The sequence below is a fragment of the Odocoileus virginianus genome, chromosome 3 (genome assembly GCF_023699985.2).
Source record: "Odocoileus virginianus isolate 20LAN1187 ecotype Illinois chromosome 3, Ovbor_1.2, whole genome shotgun sequence".
In the NCBI taxonomy this organism is placed as follows: Eukaryota; Metazoa; Chordata; class Mammalia; order Artiodactyla; family Cervidae; genus Odocoileus; species Odocoileus virginianus.
In genome coordinates this window covers 19,632,845-19,660,132 of record NC_069676.1, presented here as the reverse complement: position 1 = coordinate 19,660,132, position 27,288 = coordinate 19,632,845, and the positions used below count along the sequence as shown (strand labels likewise).

Here is a 27,288-nt window from a genome sequence, read left to right as displayed (position 1 = left end):
GTTTGTGACACTGCAAGCAAAGGGGCAGAGGTTCTTTTTAGTTCTGAAACTGCTGATTCAGTTTGCATGAGGATATTACTTTTTAAGGAACTTTCAAAAACACCTAAAATTTAATTGTAGCCATAGTTGAGTTCGAGAACCCCTGGGTGTAAAATTTTCTCCACCTCCTGTTTATAGAATCTGACATCATTTGGGTTTGGAGGGAGACTCTGGGGAGAAAGGCCAGGAGACATCAGCAGGTGGAAGGGCCTTTACCTTGGGATTCTTATTGATGGGCAGCTGTATGGAAGTTGTTATAAAGACTGTCAGCTCCTAAGTGTCCTCTTGATGGCTTGTCTGGCCTTCAGGATCTTAGCATGAGGAGACTAAAAGAAGGCTTCTTTGCATTTATTTATTAGTTAAAGTTGACCTTTTAAAAACACCTTACATTTGTATTTCTTTTGAGAATTCTTTTTCTTCTTTTCAGCCATATCGTGCGGCACACAGGATTTTAGTTCTCTTCACATGTATGTTAGAAATTGCTAGTTGTTTTCCAATTTCTATCCCCACCCCCTTTCTTAGTAACAAATCCAGTTTTTTAGCTGAGCCCTTTGCCACATGACTGAAAGTCTGTGTTTCCCGGAAGCTTGGTATGGCCATGTGACCGAGCTCTGGCCAATGAGATGTAATCATTATGTGGGATTTCTAATAAGTCCCCTTAAAAGGAGAAGAGTGTATTGTTCTACCCACCCTCCCTTTCTCCATCCGACCCCCTTAAATGAGGGCATGTTGACTAGAGCTCTAGCAACCAGCATGGGCTGAGAGCTGCACCCTAAGGATGGGGCAGAATGAGCAAGATGCCTGTCTCTAATGACTCCTGGAGTTACCATCCTAACCCTGAGCCAACTGAACTTCTTTTTTTTTTAAATATAAGAGTAAAATAAACTTATATTTTGTTTAAGCCCCTATTGTTTTCTGTTATATGTAATTGGACAAAATTCTAATCAATACAAAATGCTTGTTTCTGTCTGAGCCATTTTTTTTTTTGTTAGTGTTTTTTTTTTTTTTTAACATAAGAATGATATTTCTTCTCTGTACATGTTGTGAATATTCGCCCTGTTTTCGCATGCCTTTTGGTTTTGTTTGTGTTTTGTTTTTAAAGAATAGGTGTTTATTTTTAATGTTGTAAAAAGTTAACAGACTTTTAAAATTCTGTTTGCATTTGTGTTTAAAGTCCTTCTCCATTCAGATCAGATAACATTCACCAATATTTTTTCTAGTTTTTTTTTTTTAACAGTTTCACTGTTTATATTTAGCATTTTAGTCCACTGGTAAGTGCTGCTGGTGAGTTGTGACTCTTCTGTAGGTCATAAGTTTCTATCCCCAGCTACCCTCCTAGCTGTGGGACAGAAGCCAGCATCACTTCTCATTTACACCAGCTGGCTTGGCCCAAGCCTCTGCACTCAGGCCAATACACTCCGGCACACATCCCCTCTGCATCTCCTTCCTCCACCCACTCCTCTCTGCGAGTCATGTACTCACTACCCAGGATAGCACTCTGGGCTTCTTCTGGAACTTCTGTCTTTGCCACCCTGCATTCAGCTCTATTCCCAATCATCTCTAATTCCTGTTTACCTAGACCAGGCCATTGACATTGACAGACCTCCCCAATATCCCAGAAGCTTTTTGTTATATTTTCTTCTGGATAAGAAATATGAAGAATTTTTATATATTTTTTCCCAGGAGGACATGGAGCTTTTTAAATTGCAATTTTGTTTTAAGAGAGATTATTTGTGTTTATCACCTTAAAAATTGGAAAATACAGAAAAGCACCAAAATAAGTAAAAATAAAAGCCTGATTCTCTCTCTTAATAGTACTTTGTAAAAACATAAAATAAAAAAGTGAAAGCCCTCTGCTCTGAAAAATAACCATTATCAACAGTTGATGTATTGCCTTCCAGACTTATATATATAAGCACATGTAGAAGATATGTATATGCACACTTATGTTCTTGAAAACTGAATCATGCAGTATATTTGTTCAGCAACAGGCTTTTTACAAATGGCAGTATAATGTAAACCTCTTTCTTTCTAAGACAGTACAAAGAGGCCTGCTACATTCTTTTTAAAGACTGCATAGTATGTTATTTTATTGTGTGGATGTACCATTTTTTATCTTCCTTCCTACAGATGAACATGGAGTTTTCTAATGTCATGCTAATATATATAAGGCTACTATAAACACCCTCATCATTATATTTTCATGCATTTGTCCTAGCATTTCTGTAAGATTTCTAAAATTGGGATTGTTGAGTTAAAGAGTATACACATAGTAAATTATAGAGTTTCTTCATGTCAAAATCTTGTACCAGTAAATGCACTGTCCTTTTAAATGGTCCTTTCACCACCACGTTCCCTCCCTACTGGTTCATTCCTCACTCTGTTGCTAGATAACATTTGTAAAATTCATACCTGATCATGCTTCCCATATTTAAAAGACCTCAGTGGCTCCTCCTTGCCAACAAGTCAGAGTCCAGACACTGAGGATTCATCCAGGATCCTTCTCAGTCAATTTGGATCCTCTGGGTAGCAGACACCAAGATGGAATTCAAAGTTCAGGAGATTACACGAGGGCTGGGGGGTAATGCCTATGAAAGATAAAAGGAGGACTTCCCTGGTGGTCCAGTGGTTAAGAATCTGCCTGTCAATGCGGTGTACACGGTTCCATCTCTGGTCTTGGAAGATTCCACATGCAACTAAGCCCATGTGCCGCAACTACTGAGCTGGTGCTCTAGAGCCTGTGATCTGCCACAAGAGAAGCCACTGCAATGAGACGCTCGCACACCGCAACTAGCAAATAGCCCCTGCTCACCATAACTAGAGAAAACCCACAGCAGCATTGAAGACCCAGTGTGGCCAAAATAAATAAATTAATTGAATTCTTTTAAATAGATAAAGGGAAGGCAGCAGGAGTAGGTCAGGAGAAGGCAGCCTCCAGAGGGAAGTCCAGCAATCGAGGTCGACCTCCTGGGAAGGGAGACGGGGAAGGAAGAAGGACTGAGTAGAAGGACCCTCTGACTGTGATGCAGCTCTGAGACCCTCTCAGTCAGCTCATTGGGAAGCTCCAGCATAAAGATTGCCCACTAAAGGAATACCACTAGGAGCAGAAATAGACAGGCCCTGACACCCCTGCCATAGTCTGCTCCTGGCTGGGAACTTCCTACGAGGCAGTGGGGCCTTGACTTGAGTGGTTGGTATGGCAGATGCTGAAGCTGCAGGTGGTCACTCCACACAGCAGGCCCTCTGAATGGCACTTATCCATGGCTATCATAAACTGCAGCCTGCCTTTTATTTTCTCATTCCCTGCCCCCAGACCTCAGGCTCTGGTGCCTCTGGCCTAACTACATGATATACCCCATGCAACCAACTGTCCATTCCACTCCCTCTCCAAACCCTAAGCTTTGTTCTCTCAGTTCTTTCTGCTTGGAATATCACTCCTTCCCAGCTTTACCATCAAAATCCTAGTATGTTTTAAAAGCCTGACTTAAATGTCACCTCTCTATGTCACCTTCCCTGATCCCACCATGCAGAACTAGTTGCTCCTTGCGCCTGAGGTGCCATTTGTAGATTAGTGCTTCCCAGGTTGGATTATTCCTAGCTACTCTTTTCTCAGATTCTTGTCCCCTCAAACTTTAAAACCTAGCACAATGTAGGTATACAATAAACGTTGACTGAACTGTTTTCCTGCTCCTCTCAAAATGCCCAGAGATTGCGTAACTCCAGCTCCTAGAATGGTAGGACGCAAAGTCAGTGGTCAATAAATGTTTGCAGAATTATCCGGGACCTCATGTGGGTGAGGCAAAGCGGGCTGAAGGGTGCTGGGGAGAGGTTGTTTACTGTTGTTAGGGATCACTTGGTTTGGTACCAAGTCAGAGTTTTAAGACTAGAGCGTGTCTTTGTCTGTTTATATTTTCCTCTGTGATTTGGAAAGACCCCAAAGGTTTTGTGTGTGTGCGTGTTTTTAAGTCTTTATTTTATTGCTTCTGGTCAACAGATGGGAACTTTTGGGGGGCTTCCCTTTTTCAAACACATTTTTATGTGTTGGGATTTTGCATTTCTTCATCAGTCATTCTCTTTATGGATGTAAGGAGAGCCATTAGGTTACCTGGCATGAGATCTCCAGTTATTTTCTTACTGAGTATATTTAGAGAGTGGAGGAAATTGAGAGGCATAGAAATATTTTTCCTCTTCCTCTTTCCCACACCCACCAGTTAAAGAACTTCCCTGGGTGGGGACCTGTGGGAAGTGGCGGAGGGTTTTCAGGGTGGGCATAGTAGGGCTGACATTAGGGCTTGGTGCGGGGATCAGGGTGAGTGGAGAGAACTGAGAGGAAGAACTACTGACCCAGACTCTTCAGCCTGCTTTACGTGTCCGTTGGCCACTGTCCCTCAGCGGAAGGAGGTTAGGGCTGGGGTGGCCACACTCTGCCTCCTCTCTTCAACCTCTCCAAGCTGTGGGGCCTGAGGAGAAGCACAAGGGTTTTCTGTCAAGGTGGGATGGTCTTGTGCCTCTGCCTTCTGTCCAGGGTGTTCAGGACAAGAGGAAGTAGGGCGGTCCTGGACTGAGCCTTCAGCTGCTGGTGCTTGCTTGGCGGTGGTTAGGAATGCTTAGAGGCTTTGCGCTATCAGAAAGCCCCTCCAAGGCCTGAGGTTCTTATCTCTAGGTTCACAGGCTCGTCTTCATGGGCTGTGAACCCATTCTGTCCCCTCAAGTGGTATTTTATTGTGTATTTGGTGGAGACATAGCTCTCATCAGATTCTTTAACTATACTGTAGCCCAAAGAAGAATAGCCTTTCTAATTTAAGGAAAAAAAAAATTAAAGGAGATGTTTTTCTGTAAAAGCTGGATTCTAGCTGGACTGCCAACTAGGCGATCCCAGGGTGATGCTAGAAAGACTCCCAGACTGTCACCTTCAAACTGTGATTGTCCCTTGGGAACTTTGCATGTCCCCTGTAATCAAAGTTTGTGGTTTAGGAACCAGGACCGTATGGGTTCTGTTGGTAGAGATCCAGAGACCTGAACCCCTGAGAGTTGTGCCAAGTAGTCTGATGTCCACCTCCAAGGACACCAGCCCAGAAATAGGGCAGACCCTGCAGGTGTGTGGAGTGGGGCAAGGGAGCCATGTTGGCCCCGGTGGGCATGGAATGTTTATGAGAATAGAGTGTTGCCAGGCTTTTAAATGAATTCCAGCATAACCAGGCTAAAATCCCCTACAAACCCGAGTTCTGGGCAGATTCTGGTCTCCGTATTAGGGAAACAGTCCTGACGCTGCAGAAGCACAGAGCTTTAATATGACAGCCTCTGCAAGTTTGACAACCCCCTACTTTTATTTTTTAAGTCCTGGCCACAATTATAAATAGGGAACCATATCTGTTGAGACTTCCCAGGAATTGCATAAACAGTTTTTGGATGGTTATATTTTTTTACACGACAGTTTCTGAAAACACTGGGAAAAAATCCCACTTATTTAACAGCGTGATGCCTGAGCCAGCCCTGGGAGTCCCTGGGAGGCCTTGCTGCAGAATCACTTCCTCCTGGCTGCAGTGGGGGCAGGGCCCTGGCGTGGTCATGAAGCTCGCTGACCACGCAGAGAAGGAAGAGCAGGGCACAGTGAGAGGGCTGAGGAGGCCTCCGATTGCTCCTCCTCAGGACAGCTGCTGTGTCTTGTCACCAGCAGAGAGTAGGGACCCAGGATGCAGCAGCCATAACTTTTCTGAAGGCTTGGCCCTTCTGCGAAGGAGCATATGCTTCAGATACGTTCCTCCCACTTGAGGACTGATGTGATCATAGAAACAGGGTTCCTGGGCCCCTAAGTCACAGTGAGAATCTTCCCTTCTTTCAAAGGCCTTAGCAGCCTCAATGGCCTTGGAGGTGTCTTGAACCTGAGGGACTGAGCTTCATCTGAGAAATTCCTATGTCTCTTTTGGCAACGCCTGTCTCTCCTGTAGTAGCCTTCAAGAAGCCATCTAGACAGAAAAACCGATCTGCACCAGTGGGAGTAGCTGAAAGGATAGCAGGAAGGCCTCTTGCCTCAGTGTCATCCTCCCCACCTCAGGTTTCAACCCTACTTCAATTTTGCCCTTTGAAATGCGCTTTCAGTTAAGCATTCTCCTTCCTGAGGTGTTGTTTTGAAAATACGGTTAGCTAAAGATGCATTTAAGTCATTAGTGTAATTTAACTTTATACTGTAAACTACCTTCATCTTTAAATAGAGGGCTTGGTCCAGTGGTTCTCAGTAATTTTTAAGTCACACACCTCTTTTAGAACCTAGGGAAACAGATGGACCATTTCCCCAGGAAAACTCATGAACATCCAGGATTTTGTATACCACTTGTGGATTTCAAGGAGCGCTTTGACCTCACCCTAGAGTTCTAAGTTCTTATGAGAGGATGGAGAATGGGAGAAGGTAGTGATGAGGGGTAGGAACCTGGACAAACAAGGGCACTGGGTGCTGCTGCTGTGACCACTTTGTGGTTTTCCCCAAGACCCATTGTGTGAACACGTCAGAAATGTAGTCTGTCACCTGGCTAGTGCCTCTGTAGGTAGTGATGCTGGGGACCTGTGCACCACATCTCTGAGCTCCCAAGAGCTCAGAGTGTATCTGAAATATACTGAGTATATCTCAGAATGTATGTGTGGTGTATCTCCATGAAGCTGCTTAAGAGTAAAACTACCTTGGGGATGCTGGAACTGCCTTTCTGCTGGAGGAGCCTTGTGTCCCTCTGGTGGGCCAAGGTCCTGTTGGCAAGGTGACAGGGGCCACCAGCCTGCTACCACCACCCCCCAGCAGAAGAGGCGGCGGCTTGGTCATTCTGGACTGCATACTCATAACCTTGAGTCTGAGATCTCTCTTATTTTCTTTGGGGAAGTCAGCTTTATGAGGCAGCTTGTGATTCCCTGGGTATTGTTCTGTTCAAACTGGGGGAAACATGGGGGAAGTTTTGGGATCTAGACTTCATCTGAAAGCCTCGCAGGGGATTTTGGAAGTGATGCAGTATAGTGAAACAAGCATGCAATCATCTGTAGTCCCATGCTTGTGATGTGAAGCTCCTTCTGTTTGTGGTGACTCGAAGAGGGGAGAATTCCCCCATCGCGAGCCAGCTGGACAAGTGTCAAAACTGCTCTCTCTGCAGGTTTCAGCATGGAGGAGGAAGAGCAGGGCATGGACTAGGGGAAGCCCCCAGGGTTTGCGGGGCTGGACCCAGTTTATCACACATGACGGGGGAGGGGTCCTTCTCTTGAGCCAGTCAGCCAGGGTCCCCCTGCCCCCACAGAGCCATTCTCAGACCTGGCACAGCACCCTATCCAAACTGGACACCAACACCGGCTTGTTGAACTGATCAGAGACTCACCTCTCGCCTCCATCACATCCTAGAATGAAGCACAGGCTTTGCATGTCACACTCAAGTGGGCACACCGTCATGGACAAACGCAGTTTTTCTCCCACTCAGACTTTGTCTTTTCAATTCTTTGGATTTTTAAACATTAGTTTTTTGTGATTATTTCTGTGTTTACTGGACTTATTGATATTAAGACAAATATTTCTTTTTTAAAGAATTTAGTTATTTTTGTGTTTGTTTTATTTACTTATTTTTGGCTGTGCTGGGTCTTTGTTGCTCTGTGGGCTTTGCTCTAGTTATGATGAGTAGGGGCTACTCTCTAGCTGCAGTGCCTGGACTTCTCGTTGCACTGTCTTCTCTCCTTATGGCTCCCAGGCTCTAGAGCTCAGGCCTGGTGGTTGTGGCACTTGGCCTTACTTGCTTCTGGCATGTGGGATCCTCCCAGATCAGGGATCGAATCCATGTCTCCTGCATTGACAGGTGGATTCTTTACTACTGAGCCACTAGGGAAGCCCCTAAAATAAAGATTTCTTAAACAGTGTACAAAAAGCAATAGTCATAGATGAAAAGATAGATAAGTTGAACTTTCATGGTCTTTTGTTCATCAAGAGATACCATTAAAAGGATGAAAAGGCAAACCACAGGCTGATACTTTCAGTAACATACCTGACAGAGGACTTGTAGTCAGGATATATGAAGAACGCCTGTAGGTCAATAAGAAAAAGACAGGCAGAATCAGCAAAAGCCTTGAGCAAGAACATGTTTAAAGTGGATATCTAAATAGTCACTCTGCAAGTTAGAACTTTAACACACTGTTTATCTACCCTAAAGGACCAAAGCCTAAAAGATTGATAATACCAAATATAGGCAAATCCTCATGTATTGGTGGGCTTCCCTGCTGGCTCAGCTGGTAAAGAAAGAATCCTCCTGCAATGCGGGAGACCTGGGTTTGATCCCTGGGTTGGGAAGATCCCCTGGAAAAGGGAAAGGCTACCCACTCCAGTTCTGGCCTGGAGGATTCATGGACTTTATAGTCCATGGGGTCCCAAAGAGTCGGACACGACTGAGCGACTTTCACTTTCACATGTTGGTGATAGGAGTATAAATTTGAGCATTTGGAAATTTGGAAAACTATTTAGCAGTATCTACTAAAGCTGAGATTACATTCATTCTATAAACTATCAATTCCACTCCTAAGTATGTACTCAGTAGGAACGAGTGTGTATATCTTCCAGTGTTCTTATTCATCAACTGGAAACAGCCCAAGTGGCCATCAGCAACAGAATGGATAAAATTGTGTCATATGCATACAGTGGAATACAACACAGCAATTTGAAAAAGAACAAACTATGTTGGCACATAACAATACAGATGAATCTCAGACATGTTGAATAAAAAAAGCCAGACACCAAAAAAGTACATGTTGTATGATCCTGTGCTCCTGGAGGATAGGACCACACGTTTTATCTCTGAAAGTAAATATTTGTTGACAGACAGAGTAAAGGAAGACACAGCCTTTACTCTCAAAGATGTTTTCAGAGTAACATTTGTGTGTGTTAAGGTGAAATCAGTTTGGGATGCAGTTAACAAATGCTCAGTTTGCTGTAAAACGAAGCAGAAAATACATGCTAAAAAAAAAAAAGAAGAAAAAGCAGAAAAGAATCCATTTTACCTTAATGGGGAAGGGAATGACAAAGGGGCTGTGTGATTCAGGAAGAGGCATTCACCGGTGCTCAGGGGACTAGGAGGGCTTCCTGAAAGGAATAGTATTGAGCAGAACTTTGACCAGGGTTGAGATGACAACAAGCAGAGAAGGCCTGAGAAGGACAACTCAGGCTTAGGGAATGGCACATCCAGGTGATTCTCAGGCTTTAGCACATGTCAGAATCATCTGGAGGACTTTTGAAAACACAGGCAGCTGGGCCCCACCCAGAGATCTTGGTTCAGTAGCTCTGGAGTAAGACCTGAGAATTTGCATTTCCAACAATTTCCAGCTAATGCTGATGTTTCTGGTCTGGGAACCACACTTTGGGACCCACTGGCTGGTCCAGGTAATTGCATCTCACCTGAGTCACATTCACTTACTTAGGTAAGTGAAGTGCAAGATGGGAGGGTGTTTTTAGGCAGGTAAAGTGGGCCATAGTTTGGAGGCCTTTGGCTGCTGTCTGAGCTTAGACCTAATCCTAGAGACTTAATTTAGGGCCACATGGATAGATGTGTGTTGTATCTGATTTCCAGGGTGTCCACCTACAGGATCTAGATACCTTCAGCCTTAAGGCTTAAGGCTTAAAGGCTTAAGCTTAAGGCTATACAGTTGTGCAAGTGATAAAATGCATACTGAGTTTGGCCTTGTAGAGACGAGCCCTGTACAAAGCACATCGTCAGGGGCAACACAGTTTACACTGACGGGCCAACAAGGATTGAAGAAAGGCATTATTTTAAGTATGCAATACCAGGATTATTTATAGCCATGTAACACATGCATGCAGGGGCTTCCCAGGTGGCTCAGTGGTTAAAAAAAAAAAAATCCACCTGCCAATGCAGGAGCTGCAAGAGACATGGGTTCAATCCCTGGGTCGCGAAGATCCCCTGAAGGAGAAAATGGCACCCTGCACCAGTATTCTTGTCTGGAGAATCCCATGGACAGAGAAGCCTGGTGGGCTATAGTCCATGGAGTTGCAAAGAGTTGGACATGACTGAGCACACAAAAACAACACCACATACCGTGGGAATGGCAGGTGGAAAAAGAACCTGCTGATCTGACCGTTCAGGCAAAAGCAGCAGTTTTACTTTAAAGAAGAGATAATTGCTCTGAATGTTTCTTTCTCATGGCCCACAGCCCTCCCACATTCCTCAGGACAAGGATGTGACACCATACTCCCAGTCAGTTCCTGTCACCAGAGAGACGCACAGAGTCAGGAGATTCCCCCCAGGTGGTCTTTCTTTGGCTTGGGAAAGGAGAGTTAGTCACCTGGGTGGGATTTGGGGAGGGAGGCACACACCCTGAGTAGCCCAGCTGAAGAGTCCCTGCCCCTCTCTGGGGCCGTCCTAGTCAGGACACTGGACTAGCAGGACCACCCTTTCCAGGATGACCCCGGCACAAAGAGCCAATGACATCTGTCATTCTTTATACTGGCTTCCAGGTATACCTCAGTAAGCTACAATTCAGTTGCTATTACCGAATACCAAAGTATTCTACTGGGTGTGGTAGAGACACAGATGAATCAGCCACAGACCTGCCCTCCAGAAACATACAGTTTAATAAAGGGGAAAGGAGACAGAGGTTGTTCTTGGTCATTAAAAACCCTCCTGCCTGGTCCCTTGTTTCCTCCCTCCACATCCCTGGTTTACGTCTAACTGCTCCCTCTCCCGTAGTCACCACTGTTGGAGGCTGGGGGCTCTCACTCGTTCAGTAGGATCCTGAGGTCGTGGAGATGAGTACATCAAGATGCTTGTGGTCTGGTAGGGAGCTTGTCCTGCCGCACAGTTGAAGACAGGCCATCCCTGAGCAGATGCCCTGAAGCTGCCACCCCTGTTGTGGGGCCAAGACCCTCAGCTCTGGGCAGGAGAAACTAAGGCCCCTTGCTGGCTGGGTTCCACACTGATAGGTGGTGCCTGGGGTCCCCACCTTTGCACCAGCCTGTCGCAGACCAGCTAAACCACGGGCCTCTGGGGGTTGCAGCTGTTGCATGCGTGGTGATCCATAGGAGGATAAGAGGGGGCTCCGGTGACTGCTGGTGCCCTGACAACTCTCCAGCTCCCTGAAGACCCCATTCCTCTTGGAGTTCTGCTGGCCTTTTCCCTCGGAGGCCCTGGGAACTAGCTTGCTTCCTTCTTACCCCCACACTATTTGTAAGAGAGTCACCTAAAAGTGAGCAGGGGCCCAGAAATCAGACCTGGGTTTAGATCTTGCTCTGCCACTCCCAGTCTGTGCAACGAGGGCAAGGCATCTAACCTTTCTTAGCCTCAGTTTCCTCATCTGTAGAATGGGAATAACAACCTTGCTTATTACTTCTTATTGTTGTTCAGAGACACAGAGGATACAGACAGAATTCTTGTCCTTAAACTGCCCTAAGCCTAACGGGGTAGTTGGACAAGCACGCACAGTGTAGTGTGTACCACACCAGAGGCATGTTTGGGATGCAGTTGTGAGCAGAGTAAAGGTAAACTAATTCTAACAAGGGTGAACTGCAGAGCTTCATGTCAGCGCTGTGTGCAGAGCATGGTGGAAGCACCTCTCCAGGGCTTTGGCCGCTAGTGTTTCTTGAATACCTGACACTGTGTTAAGTATTTACCCATGTTTTATTTTTTAATTCACAATAAACCAGTGAGGTGTTATCACCCCATTTTACAGATGAACAAACTGAGGCTCCAAAAGGAGCATACAATGGCATGGGATTTATTGAGCACCTACTACATGCTAAATTTTACAGACATACAACAGTAAACAAGAGAGATCCAAGTCCCTCCCTCCTAGAGCTTACATTCCACAGGTGAAGTCACTTGCTCAAGATGAGACTGAAATGTGCCAGAGCTCAAATTCAAACCCAGGTCTGATGACTTCCTGGGCTTGTGCTTTTCCCACTCACTCCAGAACTCACTGTCTCTGAGGACATTCCTCACATGGGAGGCACAAACTGTCCCTGCCGGCTCCTCTGAGGAATTCAGGGATTCGGGAGCAAGGCTGGATCAGGAGTAAGAGAGGAGCTCCTATTTCTGTAGAACCCTCTCTTTCACAAGCACTCCCCAGTAGCCCTGCTTCAAAGAAAGATAGCCTGCCTGACCCCTCAGATATTTTCCCCAGGAAGGGGTGGACGGAGGAGCTTCCCCAAGGGGATTTCAAGGGAGGGGTGGTGCTGTCTGTGCTCAGGTCAGAGAGAGACACCCCCTTCCTGGCTCAGGTGGGGAATCCCTTTGGATTTCACTTGGCCTATGGGAGGGGCCTATTATTTTCCTACTCCTCAGGTCCTCTAGGGAGGAAGTCAGGCCTGGGCTATGTCAGAGGATTAAATCAGGCTCTGGGGCTCTTGGGTGCAGGCCTCAGCCCTGCCCGCCCTCTGCCCTCAGCCTCAGGCTGCCTCTTGATGCCGTGACATCTGTGGCACTCCCACTGGGCAGTGGCATTTTCACTTAATCCAAGGAAACAATGAGAAATTTGCAAGCCTCCTCCACTAAAGAAAAAAGATACATATAGGATTACTCATTATAGTATTTACTCATAGTAGCAGTCACCTGGAAGCAATCTAAATGGCCAGTGTTTTGGAATTAAATAAAATGTGATAAAAGTATGCGTTCAATGAAATACTATGCAGCCATTAAGAATCATATGGAGAAGAAAATTATATGAGTGCTTATAATTTAGTCACAACTCATGACTAAAACAATGTACACAAAACAGAATATACGACATGATCCCGTCTTTTAAAAATTTGTGTATATGTGTGTAGAAAAATGTCTAGAAAGATGCACACCAAATGTGAACAGTAAAAATAAAAAGTATGAGCAATAACGATCTCTGGGTAGTGGAATTGAAACTTCTGTTTTCAGTATTTCCACATCTTTCAGTGAAAAAAATGTGTGTATTTTCTAATCATGGAGAGAAGAGTCCCCACAATATATATTAGAGAAAGAAGAGAATATCTCTTTTTGGACCTGCACTTAGCTGGTTCCAGTCCCTACCTAGCCTTGGGAGGTTTGAAAGCTCAAGAGCAGTGTGGGATTGGGCACAGCTTGAGGAGAATGAGCTGCCCTCTGTTCAGTTCAGTCACTCAGTTGTATCTGACTCTTTGCAACCCCATGAACTTCAGCACGCCAGGCTTCCCTGGGTCTCATCTGAAATGTCGTCTGCCAGAAAGGCCTCCTGATCACACACCCGGGCTGAAGGAGGCCCCTCCCACATTCTCTCTCCCTCCCTCACCCCATTTTATTGTCTTCATTGCACTTAACTATGTCTGCAGTGACCTGCTGCTCATCTGTTCTGGGTGGTTATTCATCCTCTCCACCAGAAGGCAGGCTTTGTGGGGGCAGGACCCCTGCCGTCTTGCTCCTCTGACTTCCCATCAGAAGAGACCTGAGCAGTCTATAAGAAGCAGACCAGGCTGTTCAGCAGCCCTCTGAAGTTGTGAGCATTGATCCTAAGGCTCGAGGTGACCTGGAGAAAGTGGGATTAACATCTTGGGAGTCTAGAGACAAGCTGATTACTCTCTCTGGGGACCAGAACTGGTTGAAGCTCAGCAACATGGAGAATCTGGTCCAACTTGGTAACAGCAGCTGCCAAATTGTTACGTGTGTTGTGGAAGTACCAGCTTTGTGCTTTACAGCTTATAAATGAGTGAAGTGAAGCTAGAAGCAGTTTATCTGATCATCCCTTACCCCTTCGCTTCCAGAGCTCCTGAGGCTGCCAGCCCCATCTGTCCTCTAGCTCACGACTTGGGCTCCTCTCTTTTGAACCTGTTCCAGTCAGGTTCTCATCCCAGCCATTCCGCTGACTCTGCCCTTGACCGAGATCGCCTGTGCTGCCAAGACACTAAATCCAGTTATTAATTCTCTGTGCTCATATGACTTGACCTATCACAGTGAAGTGCTCCATCTCCTCGAAACCCTTTCTCCTGGTTTCCTTCCTATTGTACTTGCTACTCCTTCTCAGTCTCCTTTGCCGAGCAATTGAATGGAGCTTAGCCTTCATGAGGGCTTCCCTGGTGGCTCAGAGGGTAAAGAATCCGCCTGCAATGTGGGAGACTTGGGTTCGATCCCTGGGTTGAGATCACCCTGGAGGAGGGCGTGTCAACCCACTCCAGTATTCTTGTCTGGAGAATCCCCATGGATAGAGGAGCCTGGTGGGCTACAGTCCATGGGGTCACAAAGAGCCGGACGCAACTGAGAAACTACGCATACACACAGTCTTCATGAACTGAAGGCAGCTTGTATATTGACAGTTACCCGCCTTGGTGACCTCCTCCTATACCATGGCTTCATAAGAACTACATGCTGAGCACTTGCAAATCTTCATTTCCAGTCTGGATCTCTCTTCCCCTGAACTCCAAACACATATATCCACCTGCCTACTCACCTCTCCACTTCAGTGTCTAAAAGTCATCTCATGCTTAACAAAACTGAGTTCCTTATCTCCCTGCCAGACATGCTCCATCGTCAGGCTTCTGCATGCAGATAATGACTATTCTTTCTTCTCGTTTTCTCAAGCCAAAATCTCAGAGTTCTCTTTGACTCTTTATTTCATATTTCTCTTCTAAACCCATCAACATATCCTGTTGGCTCTACTTTCTAGTATCTGACTAGGTCTCAATACCTGTCCCCCGCCCCAGGCTAACTCTCCAGTCCAAGCCATCATTGTCTTTTCCAGGATTTCTGCAGTATCCTCCCAACTGGTTTGACCTGTGCTCCCCAGGTTACTTTCAACACAACATCCAGAGTGACCTTGTTAACGTGTGAGACACATCGTGTCCCTTCTCTGTGTAAAACTTCCCAGTGGCCCCCATTTTGAGTCAAAGCTCAAGGTCAGTGCTTGATGAACTTCAGTACTCTGCACACTCTGGAGCCTCTCACTGCCTCTCTGCTCCCCTCCCTTACTTCCTCTTCACTCACTCTTCCCTGGCCACACTCCCCTCCTCTCTGATCTTTACCATCTCAGACAGGCTCTTCCCTTCTGGCCTTTGCACATGCTGTTGACCCCACCTGGGAAGCTTCTTCCCTGCTTATTCTCAGGGCTCATGTCCTCATTTCCTTCAGGTCTTTGTTCACAAGTTATCTTCTCAGATATCTGGGCTTCTCTGGCTACAGTATTTACCATTTCAGCACTCCTTTCCACCTTCTGCTCCAACATTTCCTTCTACCATCTTTTGTTTTGTTTTTCCTCCAGAGCAGTTAACTTTTCTGATTACTATTTAATTAATTTATTTGGTTGGTTGGTCTTCAAGTTCCACAAGGGCAGGGTTTTCATCTGTTTTGTCTTGTGCTATATTTCTAGAGCCCGAGGACAGTGCCTGGCATACGGTAGGTGCTCAGTAAATATTTTGTGAATGGACATATGAATAAAAATGTATGATGGGGACTTCTCTGGTGGTCCAGTTGTTAAGACTCCACACTTCCACTGCAGGGGACATGGGTTTGATCCCGGGTCAGGGAACTAAGATCCCATATACCACATGACATGCCCACCATCACCCACCCCCCGCAAAAAAAAAAAAAAGGTATGGCAGAACCACTTACTGTTTATATAAGGCCTTGAGACGAGGGGAAAGAGGTTTCTGCCAGCAAAGTAGTGTCAATGAGCCAAATGAGAAAGAGAACTGCCCTGGGCAGGAGAATACCCCTGTATGGATGTCAGGGGCCTGTTTCTGCCTTGGGCCAGCATGCGGCCGACTCACAGCCAAGTTGCCACAGGTGAGCACTCATCACTCAACTTCCATTCAGGTTTACTTTGCCCCAAGGCTCCGCCTTAGTGCGCTCCCTTAATCACTTTCTTTCCTTTTTACCTGCAGGTGCCAGTTTGCAGCCTGTTGAAGGAAAACAACATCAAGGTAAAGGAACAATAAGACTGTGTCTAGTTTAAAACTTCTCAACTTAAAAGGCCTTGAGATGTATTCAGTATAGACCCAGAGGGCTGAAAGTGTTGGCAGACAAATAAAGTGAAGGTATGGGAACTCGTGTTGACTTCTTGGTTAAAGTGAGAGCTGGGGACAGTGAAGAACAGCTAAGTATTGAGGAATGGGTCAGCAGAGGTGGCTGTCCAGTCTTCAGACCCAGGAGGACAGTGCTTCCCTTGGGAAAACCTGGCAGCCTCCCCGACGACAGTCAGTCATGGGCCCACAGCCTGGTCCTCCTCATCTGCTTTCCTCCTTCCAAGCCTCTCCTCTTCTTTGGTCTCTCTGGAGGTTCTACACCGCCTGCCGAAGTCAGAGCAGGCCTTGGCAGAGTGTTTGGGCTTTTTCTTTTTTTTTTTTTAAAGCAAGAATGGTTTGGTTCTAAATCTAGAGGAATATACTAGGATGCTTCCAGCATAGAGGGGTCTCTGTTTCTGTGTTAAATCACAGTCCAAATTTTAAAAAGTGAAAATACTCAGTAAATAATGAATGTGGGGGGAATGTGCAACGATGTGTACTGCTGATGTGATTGGAAAAGGGGCCCCTTTTAAAAATGTATCTAGCTTTTGTCCAAGCAGTTCTCCCATCTGGAATTTATCCTCTGGAAATAAACACATGTTTGCAAAGGTGGATGAATAAAGATATTTATAACTGCATTGTTTATAATAGGAAAAAAGGAAACGTTGGAAAGCCCAACAAAAAGGAGTTGGTTGTTTAAAATCTGGCATATCTACACAAAGACCCGTCATGCAGCAGCATGACCCAGGGGTGTATATATATTGATAAGAACAATGTTTACATATATTGCTAGGTTTTAAAAAAAAAGTGTATGGTCAGGCCATTCAGAAGAGCTCTTCTCTTTTTTGTTTTGTGTTTTAAATATAATTTTATTCATTTATTTTTGGCTTTGTTGCTGCTTTGTTGGGTCTTCACTGCTGCTCAGGCTTTCCTCCAGTTGCAGAGAGTGGGGTCTGTTCTCCATTTGTGATGCCAGGGCTTGTCGTTGCGGTGACTTCTCTTGTGGAACACGAGTTCTAGGGTGCGCAGGCTTTGATAGCCGCAGCACATGGGCTCGGTAGTTGTGGTGCCCCGGCTCTAGAGCACAGGGGCAGTAGTTGTGGCACACAGGCTTGGTAGCTCGTCAGCATGTGGGATCTTCCCAGATCAGACGTTGAACCCATGTCAGGTGGATTGGCAGGTGGATTCTTTGCCACTGAGCCACCAGGGAAGCCCAAAATGGCTATTCTCTTGCTCTCTGTACATGCCATGCTGGATCAGTGCCTGCTTCACCTACACCCTGTTCACATGACTGACCTTCCTATATGCTTGCTTGCCACAGGCCCCAACCAGAGATTGTTCTTGTCCAAGAGGCAGTGAAGGAAGGGCGTGCCCCTCTGCTAGGTTCCCTGGTATCCAATGAGCCAACCTGCTCTCTATTCCCCCTGTAACAGGCAGTCTCCCCTTACCAGGAGCGAAGGCTGCCTCCTTGTCCTGCTCACCATCACATGGGGGGTATTGGTCCAGGACTTTGCTTCACATTTGTAAGATGGATCCCCCCCTATCCATTATATCATTGATGTCTCTGTCACTGACTCCAGGCTCTTTCTTCAGTCTTGAAACTGGGCAAGTACAGGCCTTATAGGCCTGTGAGATGCAGCCCAACAGAGAGAAAAAGAAAAATGGAAAAATCTTAGCAATGCAAGCAAGGAAAGTAGCTTTGTATTCAGCCTAGTGGGTTTAAATTGAGATCAGTCTCTTAACCCACATGAGAACTCAGGCAAGTGATATGATCTCCTTAAGCCTCTGTCTCCTGCCTGTAAAATGGGCATAATAAGGCCTGCCTCGCAGAGTTGTGAGGATTTAGTGGGATTAACACCTCTAAAGGCCCAGCTCAGGGTCCAACATGTAGTGAGTGCTGGTGGTATTCAGATGAAACATGAAACAGTAGTACTTTTCCTGGATACCTACCTGTGAGGAAACGTGGAAACATTCTGCAAATTCATAGACAAATATTGATTTTATTTGGCTGGTTAGAATTATAGATGATTTTCAACAGTTTAAAACTTTTCTGCAAGGAATACATGTTACTTATGTTGACTGGAAAAAAAAATGCAGCCTAAATGAGAATTGTGTCTTATTCCATGAATTTTATGAGGACTTCAAGCCTGGGAGTCAGCCTCTCAGATAGCTCTGGGGGACTGTTCTCAAAGAGGTAAGGTAAGGGAGGAGCCAGGATACAAAGGAGTTTCGCCACAAAAAGCAGGTAGTAAGAACATAAAAACATTACTGTTAATTAAAGAAAATCAGACACCTCAAGTTAATGAATTTAGCGCTTTTCTGTGTATGGGAAGATGCAAGAGTCTAGGCTTATTGAAATCATTCCTTTGATATGCACCTTAGCTGTCTAAGGCCAGTATTCTGGCCAGTATCTCAGGCTCACCATTGGGAGTGGCGGTAATGACTGATGGCTTGATGGTCATAGCATCCTTTGTTTGCTGATATGGCAGGCAGTATTTTTCATCCACACTTATATAATGATGATGTAATTTTTAAAAAGGAAGTAACAGTTGGAAAGGTTTAAAAGAGAAAACAAACTTCAGGCAGGCCAACTGAGCAGTCTCCAGGGCAAAGCTCCTGAGGATTGAAGTAGAAAGTAGTGGAGAGGGAGAGGGGTGACAGTCAGTGAGTGGGTGAAGGAAAAGGATGGTTAGGCTTGAGGGCTGGTGCCCATTTAAATGTACCTCAGAGGTAAGGCCCCAGACCTCACAAGCACGTTCCCCACTTTGCCAACCTGGGGAGCCTCTGGTAGGAGATATGGTGACCCATCAGATGATAAGGAGTGTGTGTAGTCGCGGTTGGCTGCGGAGACAACCTGCAGGGCGGGGCTGCAGCCACGGGCTCAGCTCTTGGCCCGCCCTCAGAATCCACGCTCAAGGGCAGGGTCTCCCAAGCAAATACAACCTGCTGGGAAAGGGATCTGGTGATGCCTGCCCAAGGGCTGCTCTGCCACCCCCCTGTCCCCACCCCTTCTCCCACCCACCAGCTGCTGACCAGTGATATCAGCAGACTTCTTCCACATGAATGAGCTCTGTGCTGCCCATGCCAGTTTATTGAGCATTCTTGGGGCATGGTTTGCCCACCTGGGTGAATTTTCCAAATAATCAAATTTAATCCCATCACACTGCAATTTGTTTATTGGATTCATTTTTAATAAATGTTTATTTTTTCAAATTTATCAAAATAATGCATGCATATGGTTTAAACAAAGTAGAGGCTTATAATATTAATAAAAATCCTCTCTCGATGTTTTTCTACCCCACTCTGTTCAGAGGAACCCCCCTCAACCCTTTTATTATTTTCTGTTTCTATTTATGATGTTATTTCTTGATTTACCAGTTTTAGACCTCTGTGGACTTCTTGTGGTATCTGAGAATTGAGCTCACCTACAAAACCACCTCCAGTTCTTCTTCTTCCATCCTTCCAGTAAGACTAACAAGATTTTTGGTTAACTCAACACATAGTGAATGTAGACATTCTTTACTGCTGTGCTAAGTCATGTGTGATGTTATCTGTCCTTGAGTTCTGGGGGAAAAAATTAATTCTTTGATAATCTTCTCCCCTCTGTTTTACGTGTTGAACCTACTGGATTAATCATCTAATTTTCTTATGTTTTCTCTTTTATTTCCCCTCCATTTGCCTTTTGTAAATACTTTCTTGATTTTTAAAATTTTTGGCTTTTATATTTTTAATATACAAATACTCATTCTTGTTTCTGATTGCTTCTTTTTCATAATATTGCAGTCTTGTTTTATGGATACACTCTCTCCCATTTATTTCTCTGAAGGTATTACTTATTTTTCATTTGTCTCTTAGTTTTTAATATTTTTCTATTCTCTAAATTGTCTTTGTTTCCACCTGGCTTCTTTTTGTTTTCTCTCTCTCTCTCTTCCACATTGGAAGTTTTCCTCAAATATCAGAAATATCTATTGATATTTATAAGTGAGGCAATAAAAAGCTGAATTAAACTGTATTTGGGGGAAACTTGCCTGGGGCATCACTCTAGGAAGCAAGCCAGTCTTTTCATTAACAAGCCTCTTAATGTCAGACTCTTTTCTCTAGAGCTGGCTTTCTCCACCTCGGCATGTTGACACTCGGGGCACTCGGGGCCAAATAATTCTTTGTTGTAGGATGTTTAGTGGTATCACTGAACTCTGCTCTCCAGGTGCCTGTAGTAACCCTCCTCCCAGAGTGGTGATAATCAAAAATGTCAGCAAACCTCACCAAATGTTCTCTGGGGAGCAAAATTACCTCCTTAAGTACCATTGCTCTAGAGCCCCACAGCCTCTCAAGAGAGGGGTTCTAACTCCTGTTCCAATTACTATTACTGCCTAACAAACCACACCAATACTTAGTAGCATAAACAACAACCACTTTGTTGTGCTGCAAGTCAGGAATTGGGAAAAGGCATGGCTCTTCTCTGCTCAACAGTGTCTGAGATGGCTGAAAGTTGGAACCAGCTGCAGCTGAAGGATCCACTTCCAACATGGTTCTTCACTCGGCAGGGATAGCTGGAAGACTGGGTGCAGCAGGACTGGAGACCAGGCAGATGACCCATGGCCTCCCCAGGACAACAGCCTGGTAGTTGGGCCTCTTGTGTTGTAGCTCAGGATTCTAGTGTGAATGTTCCTGCCAGCAATACGGAAGCTGCTGCAGGGCCTTTTGGAAGTCACATAACATCACTTCCTCTGTAATACAAGCCCACCCAGATTAAGGAAAGGGGAAGAGTCCTCCCTCTCAAAAAGTGTCAAAAATTTTTGTAGCCATGTTTGGAATTCACTGTACTGTGGTCCAGGATGATACACGCCTGGGCAGGGTGGGGTATGCAGACTTGCCGTCACTCCTGCATTTACATCCTTGTGTCCATCTGCCCTCTCTTCTGCCAGGGTCTCTCCCATTTAGTGTCTGCAGCCTCCTGCTGTGTTGGACAGAATGTGACGTGGGATCTGGGAGGATTCCAAACAGTGGCCCTGGTTCCTTTCGCTGCGCTCTCTGTACTTGACCCCCACCATCATAATACCTGGTCTCCCCAAGGTCTGAGCTCCCCCATGGTTCTGAGACAGAAGTGTCTTGCCTCATGTCAGTCTCCCCCTCTGGGAGCCCTTAAGAGACTAACTTTTTCCATATCAGCCCTCCCTCATTCTTCCATCTGCTTTCCAGTTTCCCAGAGTTTGCTGAGATCTCTTATCCGCTAATGTCTCTTTACCATTCTGTTTGCTCTTGAGCATATTTACCATTTTACTTCTTGACTAGCATTTTTAGTGACACTTCAGGAGAGAAAGGAGGTAGAGACATGTGAATAACCTGACATGTCTAATGATAGCTTGTTACACTTCTTTTGAATGGATGTGTGTGTGTGTGGGGGGGGGGGGGGGGTGTGCTCAGTTGTGTCCAGCTCTTTGCAACCTTCTGCGAGGCTCCTCTGTCCATGGGATTCTCCAGGCAAGAATGCTGGAGTGGGTTGCCATTTCCTTCTCTAGGGGATCTTCCCGACCCAGGGACTGAACCTGGGTCTGTTACATCTCCTGCATTGGCAGGTGGGTTCTTTACCACTGCGCCACCTGGGAATCTCCTTGAGTGGATATATGGTATCTCTAAATTGTGTTATAATCTTCCCTTCCCTGTTGAAGCTCAGTTAAGTAGTACAGTGACCATATTTAATGTGTGATTGATAATTTAGAATCTTCTTTACGAACATACTTGTTTACTTTGGAATTATTAAACTAAGTAAAGCTATCTGTCCCCCTTCATGTTGAGGATGCAGATCACTGTACCAAAATTCCTTAAACCTTTTTTCATGGACATCTCTGTCTCTGACTGCCTCTTTTCCCATTTATATGTGGTGAGGGGGCCATATTACAGCACATTAATTTCTTTTTTTTTTTCCCCATTTATTTTTATTAGTTGGAGCACATTAACTTCTAATTTACTCCTTTTAAATGGCTACTAAACTAGATGACCATGCAGAGTATGGACTTCCCTGGTAGATCAACAGAAAAGAATCTGCCTGCCAAGGCAGGGGACGCAAGTTCGATCCTTGGGTCCGGCAGATTCCCTGGAGGAAGGCATGGTAACCCGCTCCAGTATTCTTGCCTGAAAAACCCCATGGACAGAGGAGCCTGGCGGGCTACAGTCCATGGGGTCACAAAGAATTGGATAGAACTGAAGTAACTTAGGACGCACACGTGCAGGGTATCCCCCTACCAGCCGGCCCCTGCGTGTTTTCTACCCTTTCCCACACTTCCCGGCTTTTGACCTTTGTGGATTGCACCAACCAGGCTCCATGCCTTTGTGCTTCCAGTTGGGTTTGGCCAGGTGAAGGCCCCTGCAGGATATATGAGAGTAATGTTGGAGTGTATTAGGGTACTTTATCCATCCCCCCCTCCCAGCCCCGCCAGCTCCCTCCCTTGCCAGGCCTCAGGTCAGGACTGTGTTCTTCTCCTTAAAGCCACTGCAACTCCCAGCAGCCATTCTTTCAGAGAGCCATGCTCTCTCAGGGTCCTAGTAACAGTCCCACCTCCTCCTCCCTCCAGGCCATGGTAACAGCTCCCCGTTGTCACTGATTCCAAGGTGTTTCTCCTTTCCTCGATGCTGCTCACCCCCTTGGAAACAGTCCCTCCTTAAGCTCTGCTCGTTACCGGGACCCTGCCCAGACAGAAACTTCTGATTTGCTTCTAAAACAATAATGGTCCCTGCATGAGCCCTGAAGCATCCTCTTTGAAATGTTCTGTGTGAGCTCCTTGCCATCTCTGGGTTACTCAGGGGCTTTTGAAAATTCACTTCCTAGTTGTTAAGCAGAATAGATAGTAGAGGGTACAGCATTAGTGACGTCTTCATGTGGGGAAATGTTACTGAGGTGTTTTGAAAAGGAAAATAAGCATGTAAATAGAAGGAAACCAGGAGAGAAAATTTATGATGACTTTCAGAAATTATATCACAGGCTGGAAAATATCAGGGGTTTTAGAAAAGGATTAAATCCCTTCCTGCATAACAGATCCTTGCTGGGTCTTAAGGTAAAGTGGGTATTTGGGGGACATCCAGAGCAATTCTGAGTGGGATTCCCCCAGTGTGACATTAGAAGTCCCTTAGTTCAGACCTGCCAGGCCTCTGTGCTTCCCGGTCAGTAGCTTCTCTGATGCTTTTGCTCTGGGAAGTGCCATGTGCTTGTCTGTCCACTAGAGCCCAGTGAGCCCCACAGCCCTGCAGCAGCATCAGGGCTCACACCCTACAGCAGCCGAGCTCTCCCGTGGCACCTCTGAGCTCAGCCCTCACGACTCACCTTCTGGAATGCTCTCTGGATTCTCTTACCTCCTCACCACCTGCTGTCCAATCCACCCTTGGTGAATTTATGCACCCCTTTCAAGCAGAATTTTTCCTGGCCCCCCATTTCCTAAAGCAGAAAAAGGAAATGTATCATAAATACTTCTCAAAGATGATGACAGGAAGGGGTAGTGTCACTCTGGCTGGCCAAGGTTGCCACTGTGGCAGTTCACAGATGGGTGGTGAGGTGGCACATGGGGGCTGATGTGCCCCCATCAGGGGCAGCACAGGCATAGCCCTCAGGGCCCAACCTCCCCGACCCACACCAGCAGGCTCCTGGGCCCTCAGCCCTCCTGGGCAGGAGGAGGAGGCCTGGAGGCATTGCCCTGTCTCCCAGGAAGGAGCCCAAAGCCAGGGAAATCGAGGGTTGCAGCTTCAGTAGAGAGACATGCTTATACCCTGGCTTCCTTATTCATGATTCTCTTACCTCTAAGGACTTTTTTTTATTAATAAAATTATTTTATTAATAATTTGAGGAGTGGGGACAGGGCAGTTGGAGAAGGGTTTGTTATTTTCAGTGTGGCTACCCTCAAGTGATGTAGCCTTTTTCAGTTTGCCTTATTCTGTTTCAACCTACACCACTCTGTGTCCTTCAGCCAAGTGAGCTGAAGTGTCCCACCGAACAGAGGTGCAAGAGGCCCCAGGCCCCATCCTGTTCATTCTTGCTCTGTAAACATACCGCTGGGAGACAGATATGTAGGAACATGGCCAGAGGAACCAGCCCCTGGCTGGAAAGTGGAGGACCCTGGAGGGCTGGGGGAGGTTTCTGGGGCCTCTCTGCACTCCTCCCATAGCCGAAGGTTCAAGGTCCATGCACTTCTGGAAGGGTGGATGGGCCCCAAGCAGGCAGAACACTTGTGTAGTGTGTAAGTCCATGTCCTTTCCAAACTGCCCATAGTTTGCTTCAGTTCAGTTCAGTCGCTCAGTCATGTCCAACTCTTTGCAACCCCTTGGACTGCAGCACACCAGACTTCCCTGTCCATCACCAACTCTTGGAGCTTACTCAAACTCATGTCCATTAAGTCAGTGATGCCATCCAACCTTCTTATCCTCTGTCATCCCCTGCTCCTCCCACCTTCAATCTTTCCCAGCATCAGGGTCTTTTCCAATGAGTCAGTTCTGTGCATCAGGTGGAAAAGTATTGGAGTTTCAGCTTTAGCATCAGTCCTTCCAATGAATATTCAGGATTGATTTCCTTCAGAATAGACTGGTTGGATCTCCTTGCAGTCCAAGGGACTCTCAAGAGTCTTCTCCAACACCACAGTTCAAAAGCATCAATTCTTTGGCACTCAGCTTTCTTTATAGCCCAACTCTCACATCCATACACGACTACTGGAAAAACCATAGCTTTGACGAGACGGACCTTTGTTGGCAAAGTAATGTCTCTGCTTTTTATTTTTTATTTTTATTTTTTATGTCTCTGCTTTTTAATATGCTGTCTATGTTGGTCATAGCATTTCTTCCAAGGAGCAAGCATCTTTTAATTTCAAGGCTTCAGTCACCATCTGCAGTGATTTTGGAGCCCCCAAAAATAAAGTCTGTCACTGTTTCCATTGTTACCCCATCTATTTGCCGTGAAGTGATGGGACCAGATGCCATGATCTTAGTTTTCTGAATGTTGAGCTTTAAGCCAGCTTCTTCACTCTCCTCTTTCACTTTCATCAAGAGACTCTTTAGTTCTTCTTCACTTTCTGCCATAATGGTGGTGTCATCTGCATATCTGAGGTTATTGATATTTCTCCTGGCAATCTTGATTCCAGCTTGTGCTTCATCCAGCCCGGCTTAGGGTGTGCCAGAATTCAGCCATTGCTTGGGCAGCTGCCACTAACCACTTGGAATAGAAGGAAAATTCTGAACCCAGGCACATGCATCAAGCCTGACGTCATCCTCAGCAAGATGTCGCAAGTTCCTAATCTGGACGCAGAGGCCAGAGAGTTTGTGCATCATCTAGAGCCCAGAGTGGGCTGTTAGCCACAAACGTAGACACCTTGAATGGAGCCTACCCACCCTGCCTTGCCTGAGGAGGGGCCAGGGCCCACTTGATTCCCATGATGCACCACTGCAAACTGACGCAACCAGCTTTCAGCAGACCGTGCCAGGGAAGAAACATTACAACAGCATACTGCAATACTTCCTCTGCCCAGGCAGGAGACTTCATCGCATCAACAAAGTTGGACTTCTCGCCCCAGAATCTCACTCCACCAAGCTGGAAGTGCCTTTTATCAAGACCCTTTACAGCCTCTTAGTAGATCTGCTTCTCCCAAGAAATTAAACCAATGGCTTTCAATCCTGGCTTCACATTACAGTTATCTAGAATATTGAAAGTAGTGATGCCTGGACCTCATCTTCACCCCAAAGATACTGACTGAATTGATGTGGGCTTTTATAAAAAAAAAAAATTAAGTCTTTATTGACAGATAATATACATGCAAAAAAATAAGAGAGAGGAAAAAAAAAAAACATCAGTGTAAAGCTTGGTGAATTTTGACAAATTGAATTTATCCTAAGCTGCTTCCAGATCAAGAAACATCACTTGCATCCCCTGGTGCCCCAAAGCATAACCGTCGTTCTCATTTCTAATGGTAGAAATTTAGTTTTACCTGTTTTATGCTTTATATTATGTAAGTATAATCAAATAGAATATATTCTTTTATATCTGGCTTCTTCTGCTCAACATTGTATTTGTGAGGTTCATCAAAGCTATCTTACAATTGCTTGTAGTTGTTGTAGCTAGTTCATTCTCATTGCTATTGGGTGTTCAACCATGTGGATATTCCTCTGCTTCTCTGTATTTGACTACCTGGGTTGTAGTTGGCCATTGGGGTTATTATGACTACTGCTGCCATGAGCCTTCATTGGTGTCTTAGAGCACATTTGCTTGCATTTCTGTTGGGTCCATACTTGGACATGGAGTTGCTGGGCAAGTATAAAAATCAGTCTGTACACCTTTAGAACCTTATGCCAAATAATTTCCAAAGTGACTGCACCAATTTATACTTTCTCAGTGATGTATAAGAGTTCTGGTTGCTCTCCGTCTTTGCCAGTGATTGGTGTTTTCTAACTTTTTCATTTTAGCCATGCTGGTGGGTGTGTGATGATATCACAGTGTGGTTTTAATTTGCATTTCCCTAATGACTAATGCAGTTGAACACCTTTTCACATGTTAGCCATTAGATCCTCCCTTTGCAAAGTGCCTGTTGAAGTGTTTGGACATGAGTACTTTTAAGATGTTCCTTAGGTGGCTCTAGTGTGCAGCCAAGGTTAAAAACCATTGAGCTAAACCACAACTTCATATCTGCTGTTCTGCCTCTCAGTGTTCTGCCTTTGAGCTTAGAGCATTTTGGATCTGAGGGACCTAATGGACATGGGGAAAGATGCCTGTTACCTGCCATGCCACAATGAACCTCCCAGGAAGAAGCAAGAGATTGGAGCTAGAGTTCAGGCAGTTGAAAGTCTTTGGGAATGTGGTCTCCACTTCAGACGGGTTCAGGGAAGGCCTGTGGTGTCCACAGCTGCCACAGGCATTTCCTGACCACAAAAATCACCCCTTTCCGGTCCCCTTGGAGCTCTAGGCAGTCATGTGGAGGAAGTGGAGGGGCCCCATGCCAGGTACTTCCCAGTTTCCAGGCCAGCATGAGTGGGACGCAGCTTGTGTGGCATTGTGGTCAGGCTGAGGGCAAAGGAGCATGCGCTCCATGTAAAGATGAGGGAGGCCTGCTGTCTGTGGCCTCTGTTCTGGGTCAGAAGGCAGCCTGTGGGGCTCTTCCACATGAGGCCAGGCCTGGCTAGCTCTTAAGTTCTACAGGTTTGCACATAGGTCCCAGTTGTTTCCCTCACCTGTACTGGTCTTCTCTGTCCTCTGTGCCCCACCTTGGGGGCCCTGATCCAGGACCTTCCTTGGCCTCCTTCCCTGTACTTGACCCCTTACTCCT

At 45.8% G+C, this 27,288-nt stretch overlaps 1 protein-coding gene across 1 annotated transcript in view; it reads left to right on the top strand.

Moving 5' to 3' along the window:
• Positions 1-27,288, top strand: part of RAD50 (RAD50 double strand break repair protein) — a 249,957-nt gene that overhangs the window by 22,701 nt on the left and 199,968 nt on the right. The window contains exon 3 of the mRNA XM_070465048.1: positions 15,878-15,916. The gene's annotated coding sequence lies outside the window, so the exon portion shown is untranslated. The remainder of the gene's footprint in view (positions 1-15,877; positions 15,917-27,288) is intronic.